The following is a 12,421-nucleotide window of genomic DNA, read 5'->3' as shown; positions in this document are numbered from 1 at the left end:
TGCTTTTACAATATCTCTAATACCATTCTTAGCAAGACCATATTCATAGCATCTCAAGAATCATGATTCAAGTCAATTACCCTTCAAGAATTTCACTAGTTCTATATTTGCACTTCCTACTCTACTTTCTTCCATAATCCAAGTATTTCAACCATTCAATACTCTTAATAACATGAAATTAATATAAAACTCACCTTTGTTTGTGTAAGAACAATCTTTGGATGAAGATACTTCACTTGGAGAAAACCCAACTTCAATTCCGAAGAGATTCTTGGCTTCTAGCAACGCTAATGGGCACCCATATACTTGATTTCCTTTGGTTATTGGTGTTTGATCTTTTATATACCTTGGATTTATGTTGATATAGTGTGGAGAACGTTCTGGAGGTGTGGAGAGGGCTTTTGGGAGTAATTAGGGTCTATTAGTGATGAAAAATGGGAAAAAACCAAGTGGGCCAAATATATTTGTAACTTGGAACTTTTCCACCGACACAAATGGTAGACATACGGTTCGTATGTCATACTTATGGTCCGTGTGTCTGACCGTATATTGGCCAAAATTCTGTACAACTCTCTAATGTTGTTTTACGCCTCTCAGACATGACATACCGTATGTCACTTTTACGATCCGTATTTTGGGCCATATCTCTGCCCAGTCAACAAACTTTCACGAAAAGTACTTTCTTCGATTAGCTTAGACTCGGAACCTTTAGGGCACATGCTTAATAATTGTCAAAAGTCTTTCTTTAACCTGATAGGGGTATCATAGCCACTCTGGACTTACATTAGTTTGCTTACGACATAATCGACGCGGAAATTTTCTGTCACGACCCAACCCCGTAGGCCGTGACTAGTGCCCGATCTGGGCACCCAAACACATCTATCAAATGCTATCTCAAATTTTATCAAACGCATTCAAGTATATAGCAGAAGCCGACAAGGCTATATTTCAAATTTAGATAATTTCCAGAAAAATTTCGGCAGAATTTCCTTTGTTTTACAGTCTATCCAAATTAACCCTGCGCACAGATAATACCAACAATGACCACCCAAGGCCAACAAAGCAACATTTAAACATATGCGGACCGGCCGCCGCGGCGAATGGGATCGCCCAAACACAACATATACACGCATTCATACAGGAAGACCCCCAACCCACAAACATGTCCACAGACCTCTAAACAGACCGACAGAATCATATGACGGGACAGGGCCCCGTCGTACCCCTGAGTGACGTACATTTATACAATAGCAGGAGACTGTACCAAAAAATATAGGCTCCGGATAAGAGAGCGCCTCAGAATAGCAAAATAAGATCCTAAGCGAGCGGATCAGCGAACCTGTCGTATGTACCTGCGCGGCATGAAAACGCAGCCCCGAAGAAAGGGGGTCAGTACGAAATATGTACTGAATATGTAAAGCCTGAATTACAGAAACAAAATCATAACTGGTACAGAACGTACAGAAAAAGTGAGTAGAAAATCCAAAGTATCAAATACATATTTTCAAAACATGCGGAGTGTGTACAGAAACATATGTCATATCAAATCCAGCCCCTGCCAAGGGACTCGGCAGACAGAACGTGGTCACCCTCCCGACGCTGGTGCCACCACACAGAAGAATCAGAATAGGGGCATAACCCCGTAACATAGTATATCATATCAGATGGCCATAGCAAATCATATCAGAACATGTGTACATGGCACAGCATACTCCACAAACCCATGTACACGTATACCTGCCCCCTCACATCGAGGCACGGCGAACAATGCAGAGGATTACGCATGACAACATATCCTGGCCCGGGCTCAGTGTGGGAAACATTGGGGCATCCACGAATAGAGTAGTGAGAAACTAAATGCAGTTAAAATATCATAAATATTTTCAGAGACTCGATGAGGCATATCAACGACAAACCAATTCAATGATGTCAGACGGGACATAATAAGTGAGTTTCGGATGTCATAATGAATTACAGAAGCATAACCTTTCTGAAGTCGTTCCGAGTGCCAAAACAATTTATAAGACTTAATGAATTATTTAAAACAATTTTTGTTTAGTAGTTAAAAGAGTAGTCAGAACATTTCTTTCCAAAAACTGCTCGAAAACGAGCCTTAAGTACAATAAGGGTAAAACCGAGACTAGTGGGCCCACCTTGGGACAAGCAAGGCGGTGGGCTCAAATTACGCATTTTAGGCTTATGGGGTCACCTACGAAGGTTCTACGGACATTCTCTAACTTTTCATAAAGTTTGGGGAAGGTTTGCATAATTTTCAAGAAAGCATACAAAAAGGGTTCAATTCTATTGAATGAAAGAGGGATATTTTCAAATGCGGATTCCGATGAGCAGAATATTTTCCGAGGCTCGAATCCGATCCTAGTACACCTAGGACATGCCAAAAGAAGAAAAGGGATAGTTTTACATACCTCGAACGCACTTCCAAGATAGCCAATCTAAAGCTAATCCAAATCTACGCCTCGGGCTCCCCAAGGTCTACAATTACGCCAACGAATACCAATCATTAGCTAAGGGCACTTAAGCCATTCATTCCAAACTAATCATTAAATTCTACAGAAAATTCAGCAGCACTTCCCCTGTAAATAGGCCATCCCGAGAATTTATCTCGCTCAAAATCAACAACAACCACAATAACCAACCTAGTAACATTGATAACCAATTCGAAAGGCAAAATAATAATAGTAACTCTCTTTTACATCATTCAACAACTTTCATAAATTCAACTCGACGACTTACCTTCAAGCCAACATCGATGCTTATATATTTAAATACTAACCCAAATTCATACCAACAATACTTAAAGACATTCTAAGCAATTCATACAACATTTCCAACAATCCAAAATTTTTCCATTCCTTTCCACATAATGTAACTCTTCCATTCTAACTTCACATCATCCAACTAATATCAACATTTTTCCATATTCATTAACTAACTCAAGATTACCCAAACATATTTCAATAACATTTTAAACAATATCCAAGGATTCGAACCATTCCGCCCATTTCCATATTCCATTCGAAACTTCTACAATTGCAACGAAACTACCAAATCGCATTGTTTTCTTCCAAATTCATTAATAACAACCATAGTTCACATTTAGCATCTTACTTTCATAATTGCATAAAAATTATATAAAAATCACATAATTTCTCATAACATACAACCAATTTCAACACCAACTCAACTCGTTAACCTTTTATCTACGTCATCAATGTCACAACGACACCTCTAACAAGCTAAATAAATTTTTAATTCACCATTCTCTTTCATTACTATGGCTCACGGCCACACTCCTCTTCACACGGCTCAATTTATAATTCAACATCAACATACATAACCCGTTTGTATTCAACACACATCTACCAAGCTATACAAGTCTAAACTACCTCCAAAACATGTAGAAAAGAATTAAATCTTACCTTAGAGACAAGCTCTAATTTTTCACCATGAAATGCCTTCAAGAAAGCCATGGCCGTGAGTTGCCATGGCTACCATGAGCTCCATCTTTTTCCTCCTCTTGATCTTCAAATCTCTCCAATTAATTGTGTAGAAGGGGGCAAAAATGGGCTGGGCGTGAACAGTGGCCGTGAACAGTGCCCCGAACCCCTCTCTCTCTAGGCTTGAGAGCCCCTCTCTCTAAAACCTAATTTGCAAGATTAATTGTAGTGTAGTCATCCACTTATGCTCATTTATATAATCTTTACAAAGTGGACATGTGTCAAATTTTCATGACATGTGTCCATCTTTATTCAAGGCCAACCAAATCTCGCCACGTGTCGTGGGGCCCACTTTCGATAATTAAATTAATTCCTAATCTCCAATATTAATATTTTTATGCTAAATAAAATTTATAAGCAATTTTTGTGATAATCAAAGTTGAAAATTAAAAGCACTTATTTCATGTCCGAAAATAATTTCGCCTTTAACTTGAGTCGATTTGCTTGCGGATAATTCGTCGTATAAATGTACGGGGTATAACATTTTCAAGGTGTAACAATTCGTGCGAGGTACATCTAATCAATATGGGTCCGTGAGATGAGATTCTACCAAAGACGAAGTGAAGTAAAGTTGAAGGCCGAACAGTTCGAATGAAGGAGTATAGAAGAACGAGAACAAGACTGCTGAATGATTTGGGCTCAAGGCCTCAAAAAGCTAAACTTTTCTTCCCCTTCTTGTAATATAGAGCCTGTTTGGATGGGCTTAAAAAAAGCGGCTTATAAGCTGAAAACAGCTTATACGCCAAAAAAATCAACTTATAAGCCAAAAAAAAAACGTTGGGGTAGCCCAACTTATTTTTTTGGCTTATAAGTTGTTTTCAGCTTATAAACTGCTTTAGATAAGCTAAGCCAAACGGGCCCAATTATTTTTTTGGCTTATTTTAAGCACAAAATGGCGTATAAGCTGGCCAGCCAAATACTCAAAAAAGCTGAAAACAACTTATAAGCCAATCCAAACGGGCTCATAATTATACATTATTTTTTGTATGATATGCAAATACATTGATATAGATATTGGAACCCCTACAGGTTAGAACCTATGGTTATAACCTATGATTTGGGTAAACGATGTTTCAAAACTTTATCCCAACGATAAAAGAGTTGTATCCCACTTGATTAAAATAAATAAAAGTGAAAGTATATTTTTCTTGCAAAAAGTTGATTATTTTTTAATACCTCTTTAAAAGTGTATTTTAATTTGAGAAATCTGAGAAAAGAAAGTAAAAGAAACATTTGGGCTAGACCCGAGTTAGGAGCCGTTTGGACATGATTTCATCTCATGAGATGAAATCGTGAGATGAAATCATGTTTGGACATGCATTTGAATTTCTTAAGTTGCAGTTTTTTTATAAACATAAAAACCCCATAAGTTGAGAAAACCATCAAAAAAATTCCAATTCTCATAAAATCTTACCAAATAAGTAAATCATAGTTCATAATAAAATTAATATGCTACTAGAAGGCCTTTCTAAAAAATACAACATCAGTTGATCAAACTTTAGTTTAATAAAAAGGAAAATTTAACACGAATAGTAATGTAACTACTCTTTAATATAATCCTCTCACATGATACGAACAATATATCTACCAACTTATGGTTGGTAAACATGATTGGTAAATATATCTACCAACTTATGGGTCTTTTTTTACAAAATGTAAACGTATGGGTTAAATTTTATATTTATACTTTTTGAAATCATGATTTCAAATCCCAAATCATGCCTTTCTGGATGCTTTGGGATTTCATCTCATGAGATGAAATCAGAGATGAAATCGCATGTCCAAACGTTGATTTCATCTCATGAGATGAAATCGCATGTCCAAACGCCTACTTAATGAATTCAAATAATTGAAATTTCTTTCAAACTCGAGTTTGAGAAAGTAGTTCTGAGGATATGGTTGACTGGAGTGATAAAATGCGGATAATGTACAAATTAAATTAAGGCTATACAGATATATATATATATATATATATATATATTTCTTCTTATATACAAACACATGGCATTAGTTTTAAATAGGATATACCCAGTATACTATCCTCATAAGTAAAAGGACAAACTATTTTATCACGGATGTTTTAATCCGAACTTGAACTACCCTTACTTAAAGGGAAATTCTTTAATTCTTTTAAAGCCAAAATGATATGCCACGACAGTATATTTTTATACGGGAAACTAAATAAAACATAAGCAATTTATACATAATCACACATTGAAGCTCGAAGGTCAACTATATTTTACGGATCCTTAATACTGGGGTGCCTAACACCTTCCCTAGGGGATCACCAGAACCCTTACCTAGAACTCTGAATTACGAAGGATTTTTCATTGTATTTGAATAAACCCTTCACCACCGGTTTTCCTAATTTCATTAAAATTAGGTGGCGACTCTTTTAAAACAAAGTTCGAAAGAGCACCAAAGATTTTGAAATAGCTTTTTCGAGCGCTAAGCCCACCCGCAAAAATGTGTACCGTAATAACGGTACCACGAGTTCGACAACATCCAAAGGGGATTTGTGGGCCTTGAGTGTATCGATGCCCTTCTACAAGCAATGGCGAAGACAGGCTTCTCTGGGCTCACAAAGATCGGGGGGCAGATCCATGGGTATGTCACCAGCTCCAACGTGCAGCGCTATTGCCCAACCTATTATTACCTTACCCCACCGCACCAATTGTCCCTCTCTCTTACACTACCCAAGGTGTTCTTTATTTAATTGGAGGGAAAATGGAAACACCACACTAAGGAACACTAGTTTTGGGCTTGCATGTATACACTACTGACCGGCGGGACCCTAAATTAAGAAGTGATAACTTATAAAACAAAAATCCAATACTAAAAAGATTTAGGAAAAAGAGATGAGAATAAACAAGTAAACTTCAACAGAAAAATATCTATAAAGTACTGTAACTTTTTCTACCTCTTGTTAAGGAGCTAAGGCTAGAAAATTCTTCTAGGATTTATCCATTATTGTTGTTGATATGAAACCTGAGCATGAAAACTCAATAAAAGATTTTTTTAAGACAAACTACCCAAATCTACTTGTTCATTGCAGAAAATAAATACAACCAACACCATGATATCTTAGAGAGAAAGAGTACAATTGAAGACAAAGAAGATTTAACTAAACTAGAACCTGAACAACATCATTGACATTCATAAAGATAAGAAAGTAGAAACTGCATTAAAGCTAGGTGGAGTGAGTACTTAGGTCCTGATATTTCTCCAACAATAGGTTCTAAGGCTTCTAGAAATGGTAGCTCTGATGGTAGTGCCTATAGCTCTAGCGGGTCAACTAATAAAGTCTTGAACTTGCAATAGGTAAACCAACTCACTCAAGTAGCTGAAGGGTTGATGGCAAAAATGTATAGGTTTAATCATATATTAGATTACCCTGATGTCATTGGACATGCATTCTCTGAAGCATTTTGAAAGTCTGATGTGTTTCCAAATCATCCAAAAATCTGTATTTTACTATCAAAGAAGTTTCTAGAGCACCACAACAAGTTACAGCTCCACAACAAGTTACAGCTAGAAAGAGTAAGAAAATATGGCCCTCTTTTTATAGGGTGTGGTTTGTTATTCTTTTGTTTCTCAAATGTTGTTGTAGTACTTGTATTCCAGTTTTAGCAATTTCCACTAAGTTTCTGTTTCTTTGGGTCATCGTCAATATTAACAAGTGAAGTCAAGGTCCTTGAAAAGGATAAGCATTACTGCTCACAACCAGCTTTGACAAGCAATATTTAGAAAATGGCATGTTGAAAATTTTAGTTGCAATACTTGTTTTCTTTCTTCAATCCTTCATCTAGTTGTTCCAGCTGAAGCCATGAGAATTACATTTTCACCTCTCACAAATGCCAGTACTGAAGTCAAAGTGAGATGTGTAAAACTGAGAGGAAAGCCCTATTAAGATTCAAGCAAAGTCTCATAGATCCCATACCAAAGAACCTAACCAAACTAATTTTGGTTCGGTATGCAGTATGCACCCATAAAGAAAAAAAAGTGAAGAACTGAACGCCCACCTTAATTAAAGCCTGTGAAGGAAGTCTACCTCCTAAACCAAATAAGCTACATAAGATGAAAGTAAAATATACATCGCAATTAATTTGTCGAGATCTATCAAAAACTAGTGCTAGAAATTACTTTCCACAAAGAGATATCACAATCAATAAGTAAATGGAAACTTGTTACCTTCAGAAAGTAATGATCACTAGAAGCATTCCTCTATTAATGTTCTTATACGACAAAAGTAGTGAGAAACCAAGAATGAAACAACAACAACAACAACATACCCAATGAATCCCACAATGTGGGGTCTGGGGAGGGTAGAGAGTACCCAGGCCTTACCCCTACCTTAGGTAGGGACGCTATTTCCGGAAGACCCTCGGCTCAAGAAAAGGCATAAGAAAAGTTAGATACGGGCAAACAATTCAAACCAATAATGAAAATGAAAACAACGAAAGTGAATAAGCTATAATAAACCATTTTGTGCAAACAGCTACTCGTAGAAATCAAGGGACAAGAAACTAAAGATCAATGCAACTACTTGCAAGAAATGATAAATGCGACTACTTACTAGCCTTCTACCCTGATCTGAGTCCTCCATACCCTACTATGTAAGGTCATGTCCTCGGTAAGCTGGAGATGTGCCATATCCTGTTTAATCACCTCTCCCCAATACTTCTTTGGCCTACCTCTACCTCTTTTGAAACCGTCCATAGCCAGCCTCTCGCACCTCCGCACTGGGGAATTTGCGCCTCTCCGCATCACATGCCCAAACCATCTCTGCCTCACTTCCCGCATCTTGTCCTCCATCGAGGCTACTCCTACTTTGTCTCGGATAACTTCATTCCTAATCTGATCACTCCAAGTGTTTCCTACACATCCATCACAGCATTCTCAATTCTGCCACTTTCATCTTCTCAACGTGAGACTTCTTGACTGACCAACACTCTACCCCATACAACATAGTCGATCTAACCACCACTTTGTAGAACTTGCCTTTAAGTTTTGGTGGCACCTTCTTGTCGCACAACACTCCGGAGGCAAGCCTCCATTTCATCCACCCTACACTAATACGATGTGTGACGTCATCATCAATCTCCCCATTTCCTTGTATAATATACCCAAGATACTTGAAACCATCTATCTTCTGTATGACCTGGGTTCCAAGCTTCATTTCCACGTCATCCTCATACACTACATCACTAAACTTGTTGTCAAGACCCAACCGGAGGGCTATGACTGGCACCCGGTGCTAACCCACCCGGGCACCTCTTATCGTACATGTGTATTCACATCTAGGTGGACCACATAACTTATTCATGAATTTTATACATCAATAATGCTAAACTCGTTGGGAAACCCCATATTTATACCATCATAACAACTATACCCATATCAATATACATAAGCTGATGAGGCCATCAAAATGATGTACAAAATATAAGCCGACAAGGCTAAAGACATCTAATCATACACAACAATCTACGAGCCTCTAAGAAGAGTAGGTAACATCATATAGGTGGGACAGGACCCCGCCGTGCCCATGTATGTACACAAAAGAATAATACCAAAAGTTGTGGCTACGGATGAAATGGATTTCCTCTATGTAGTCCTTAAATAAGAAATGTTATGGATCAAGCCTGTCTCCCCGGCCACCTGCGGGCATGACGCAGCGTCCACAAAAAAAAGGACATTAGTACGAATAATGTACTGAGTATGTAAAGCATAATCAACATCATAATAGGAGCATAAGAGACAGCATAAGAAATAGCATAAGATGGGAGAATCGGGAGATAGTAGAGCCATCATCATAATCACTTACTTGTCTTTCATAGGGAGCTTCCATTTCTAATGCGTGCTCGTGTACACACATATAAACATATACACATATATCTACATCAGTATCCATATTCGTATCCGTATTCATATACATATCCATATCCATAGCATACCCGACCATGGAGGTTCGGTGGTTTCACATACCCGGCTATGACAAGGCTCGGTGATTATACATATCTGGCCCTACCAAGGCTCAGTGTCATCCGTACCCAACTGCAGTTATGTGCGCGCAATAGATATCATACCCGGCCATATAAGCTCGGTGTTACATAATAGTCATACATACTGAGACACGTATACTTAAAAGTCCATAAGTATCATCAACATCATTACCATTATCGTTTTTGTTTACATCTATCCTTGGAGGGTCAGCTATCATATAAAGGATGCAATGGAAATCATGAAAGTATCGTGGATCATGAGCTTTAGTAGCTTTAGAGATAGAATCATTTGAAGGACATTATAGAACTCATGAAAGGACATATATATAACCAAGGAACCCTGCCTTATTGAAAGAAGGGTTAGCCTTACATACCTCTTTGTCTTCTCAACTATCTAACGTTCACCGTTGAAGCTTGAATAATCTACATTTAGAAGGATTCATGCCATGGTTAAGCCTTAATGATACTTTTAAATTCAAACTAGAATAATTCATAGTCTAATGAAAATTGGGCAGCATTTCCCCTATTTCGTCAACTTCCACCATATCACAAAACAACTCCCAACAACCACAATAACATCCATAATACACTCATAATATTCAATTCAAGTAATCACATTACACTAAGCCTTCAATATTCACCCCCATGTTCAACTTATACTAGTAACTTTATACCCATTTTAGCACATTTACATATGATGCTTCTTCATTACCATTATTACCTTCCATAATAATATTATATCCATATTATACTAGTAATCATGACTCAAGTTAGCTCACTACTTAAAAACATCACCAAAGTTACATTTAGACTTCATTTTCTACCTTTTTCTTCTACCCAAGTCTTTCAACCTCTCCATAGTCCAAAAATCATGAAATGATCATAAAACTTACCTTTGATTTAGTAGGAATAACCTTTGGATGGGAATACTTCACTTGAAGAAAAACCCTAGTTTCAATCCATAAAGTTTTCTTGACCCTAGCAACCCCTAAGAGCTTCCTTATACTTGATTCCCTTGGATTAATGATATGAGCCTTTGATTTTCCTTGGATTCTTGTATATGAAATGTGTGGAATGTTCTATAGCCTTGGAGAGAAGTGGAGAAGTGTGGAAATGAAAATAATGAAGTGGGATCACATTTATATACTTGAAAATAACTCAGCCTGTCGGGTGTTATACGGACACTTATACGGTTCGTATAACATTGTATGGTCTGTATAAGTGACCGTGGTTCACCATCATGGAAAACATCCTCCTGTTGCGTGTTATACGGACCCTTATACATACCGTATAATGTTATACGGACCGTATAAGCGGTCGTATAATCCCACCTCTCAGAAATTGCTTCCGTCGTTCGTTCGATCTTCAATCCTTATGGAACCTTCTTGACACTTGTTTAACACTTCATTACCAATCTAAGGAGAGTTAAAAACTCTCCTTTAAGACATCATTAAGTCAACATTAGCTCGGTACTTTACGGAACTTTCCAAAACGAAACATATACTTTGCCCTTCTTAAGGAACTTTTTTCTCTTACTTCCAACATCTTTGAAATCTTAACTAGGATCGTTAAATAACCTTTCTTACTTATTGAAACATCGTATTCGTCTCACCCTACATTAGTCTATATATCACATGATGACATGAAATTTTTCCGAGGTGTAACACTTGCACTCCAAGTACTCCGTCTTGGTCCTACTCAACTTGAACCCTTTAGACTCTAGGTTTTGTCTCCAAACCTCCAGCTTAGTGTTAACTCCGCTGTGAATCTTGTCAAACAGGGATATATCATCTGTGAATAACATACACCATGGCACCTCACCTTGAATTTGCCGCATCAATCCATCCAACACCAAGAAAAATAAAAATAGGCTAAGAGTTGATCCCTGGTGCAACCCCATCATAACCGGGAAGTGCTTCGAGTCTTTTTCCATAGTCCTTACCTTGGTCTTGGCCCCATCATACATGTCCTTGATCACCCTAATGTACGCCACAGGGACACCTTTATCCTTCACGCATCTCTATAGAACCTCTCTCGGCACTTTGTCATATGCCTTTTCTAGGTCGATGAACACCATGTGCAAGTCTCTCTTCCTCTCCCTATACTGCTCCACCAGTCTCCGTACAAGATAAGTATCTTCTATAGTAGAACGCCCCGGCATGAATCCGAACTGGTTCTCTGAAATAGACACGTCTCTCCGCACCCTCATCTCCACCACCCTTTCCCACACTTTCATAGTGTGGCGCTTAGCAGCTTGATCCCTCTATAGTTGTTGCAACTTTGAAAGTCGCCCTTGTTCTTGTACAATGGAATCATTGTACTGCATCGCCATTCTTCAGGCATCTTAGCCATCTTAAAGATGACATTAGATAACCGAGTCAACCACTCCAAACCTACCTTGTCTGCAGTCTTCCAAAATTCCCCAGGAATCTCGTCGAGCCCTGTCGCTCTTCCCCTACTCATTCTACGAACAGCACCCTTAACTTCCTCAATCTTTATACTCCTACAATATCCAAAATCACGACACCTCTCGGAGTACTCCAAATCTCCCAACACAATGTCTCTGTCCCTTTCGTCGTTCAAGAGTCTATAGAAGTATGACTGCCATCTCTGTCTAATGAGAGTGTCCTCCACCAGTACCCTATCATCCTCGTCCTTGATGCACTTCACCTGATCCAAGTCACGCGCCCTCCTCTCCCTCGCCTTGGCTAGTCGATACAACTTCTTAACCCCGCCTTTGTCCTCTAGTTCTGCATATAGGCGTTCAAAAACTGCTATGTTTGCCGCTATAACCGCTAACTTTGCCTCTTTCCTCGCCCTCTTAAACAATTCCCTATTCGTCCGCTGCTCCTCATCATTCTTGTTGTCTACCAACTTCGGATACACTACCTTCTTTGC

At 38.3% G+C, this 12,421-nt stretch overlaps 1 long non-coding RNA gene across 1 annotated transcript; it reads right to left on the bottom strand.

The window, feature by feature from the left end:
* Positions 1 to 921: 921 nt before the first annotated feature.
* LOC132636236 (uncharacterized) lies at positions 922 to 6,431 on the bottom strand. The gene is made up of 3 exons (XR_009581109.1): positions 3,441 to 6,431; positions 2,427 to 2,493; positions 922 to 1,352 (listed from the first exon to the last, which is right to left on the bottom strand). It is a non-coding gene; the product is annotated as an uncharacterized LOC132636236 (long non-coding RNA).
* Between the last annotated feature and the right edge of the window lie 5,990 nt (positions 6,432 to 12,421).

The sequence above is a fragment of the Lycium barbarum genome, chromosome 4, assembly GCF_019175385.1.
Source record: "Lycium barbarum isolate Lr01 chromosome 4, ASM1917538v2, whole genome shotgun sequence".
Taxonomy (NCBI): Eukaryota; Viridiplantae; Streptophyta; class Magnoliopsida; order Solanales; family Solanaceae; genus Lycium; species Lycium barbarum.
The sequence above is the reverse complement of the archived record's forward strand: the minus strand, read 5'-3'. Positions and strand labels throughout refer to the sequence as shown.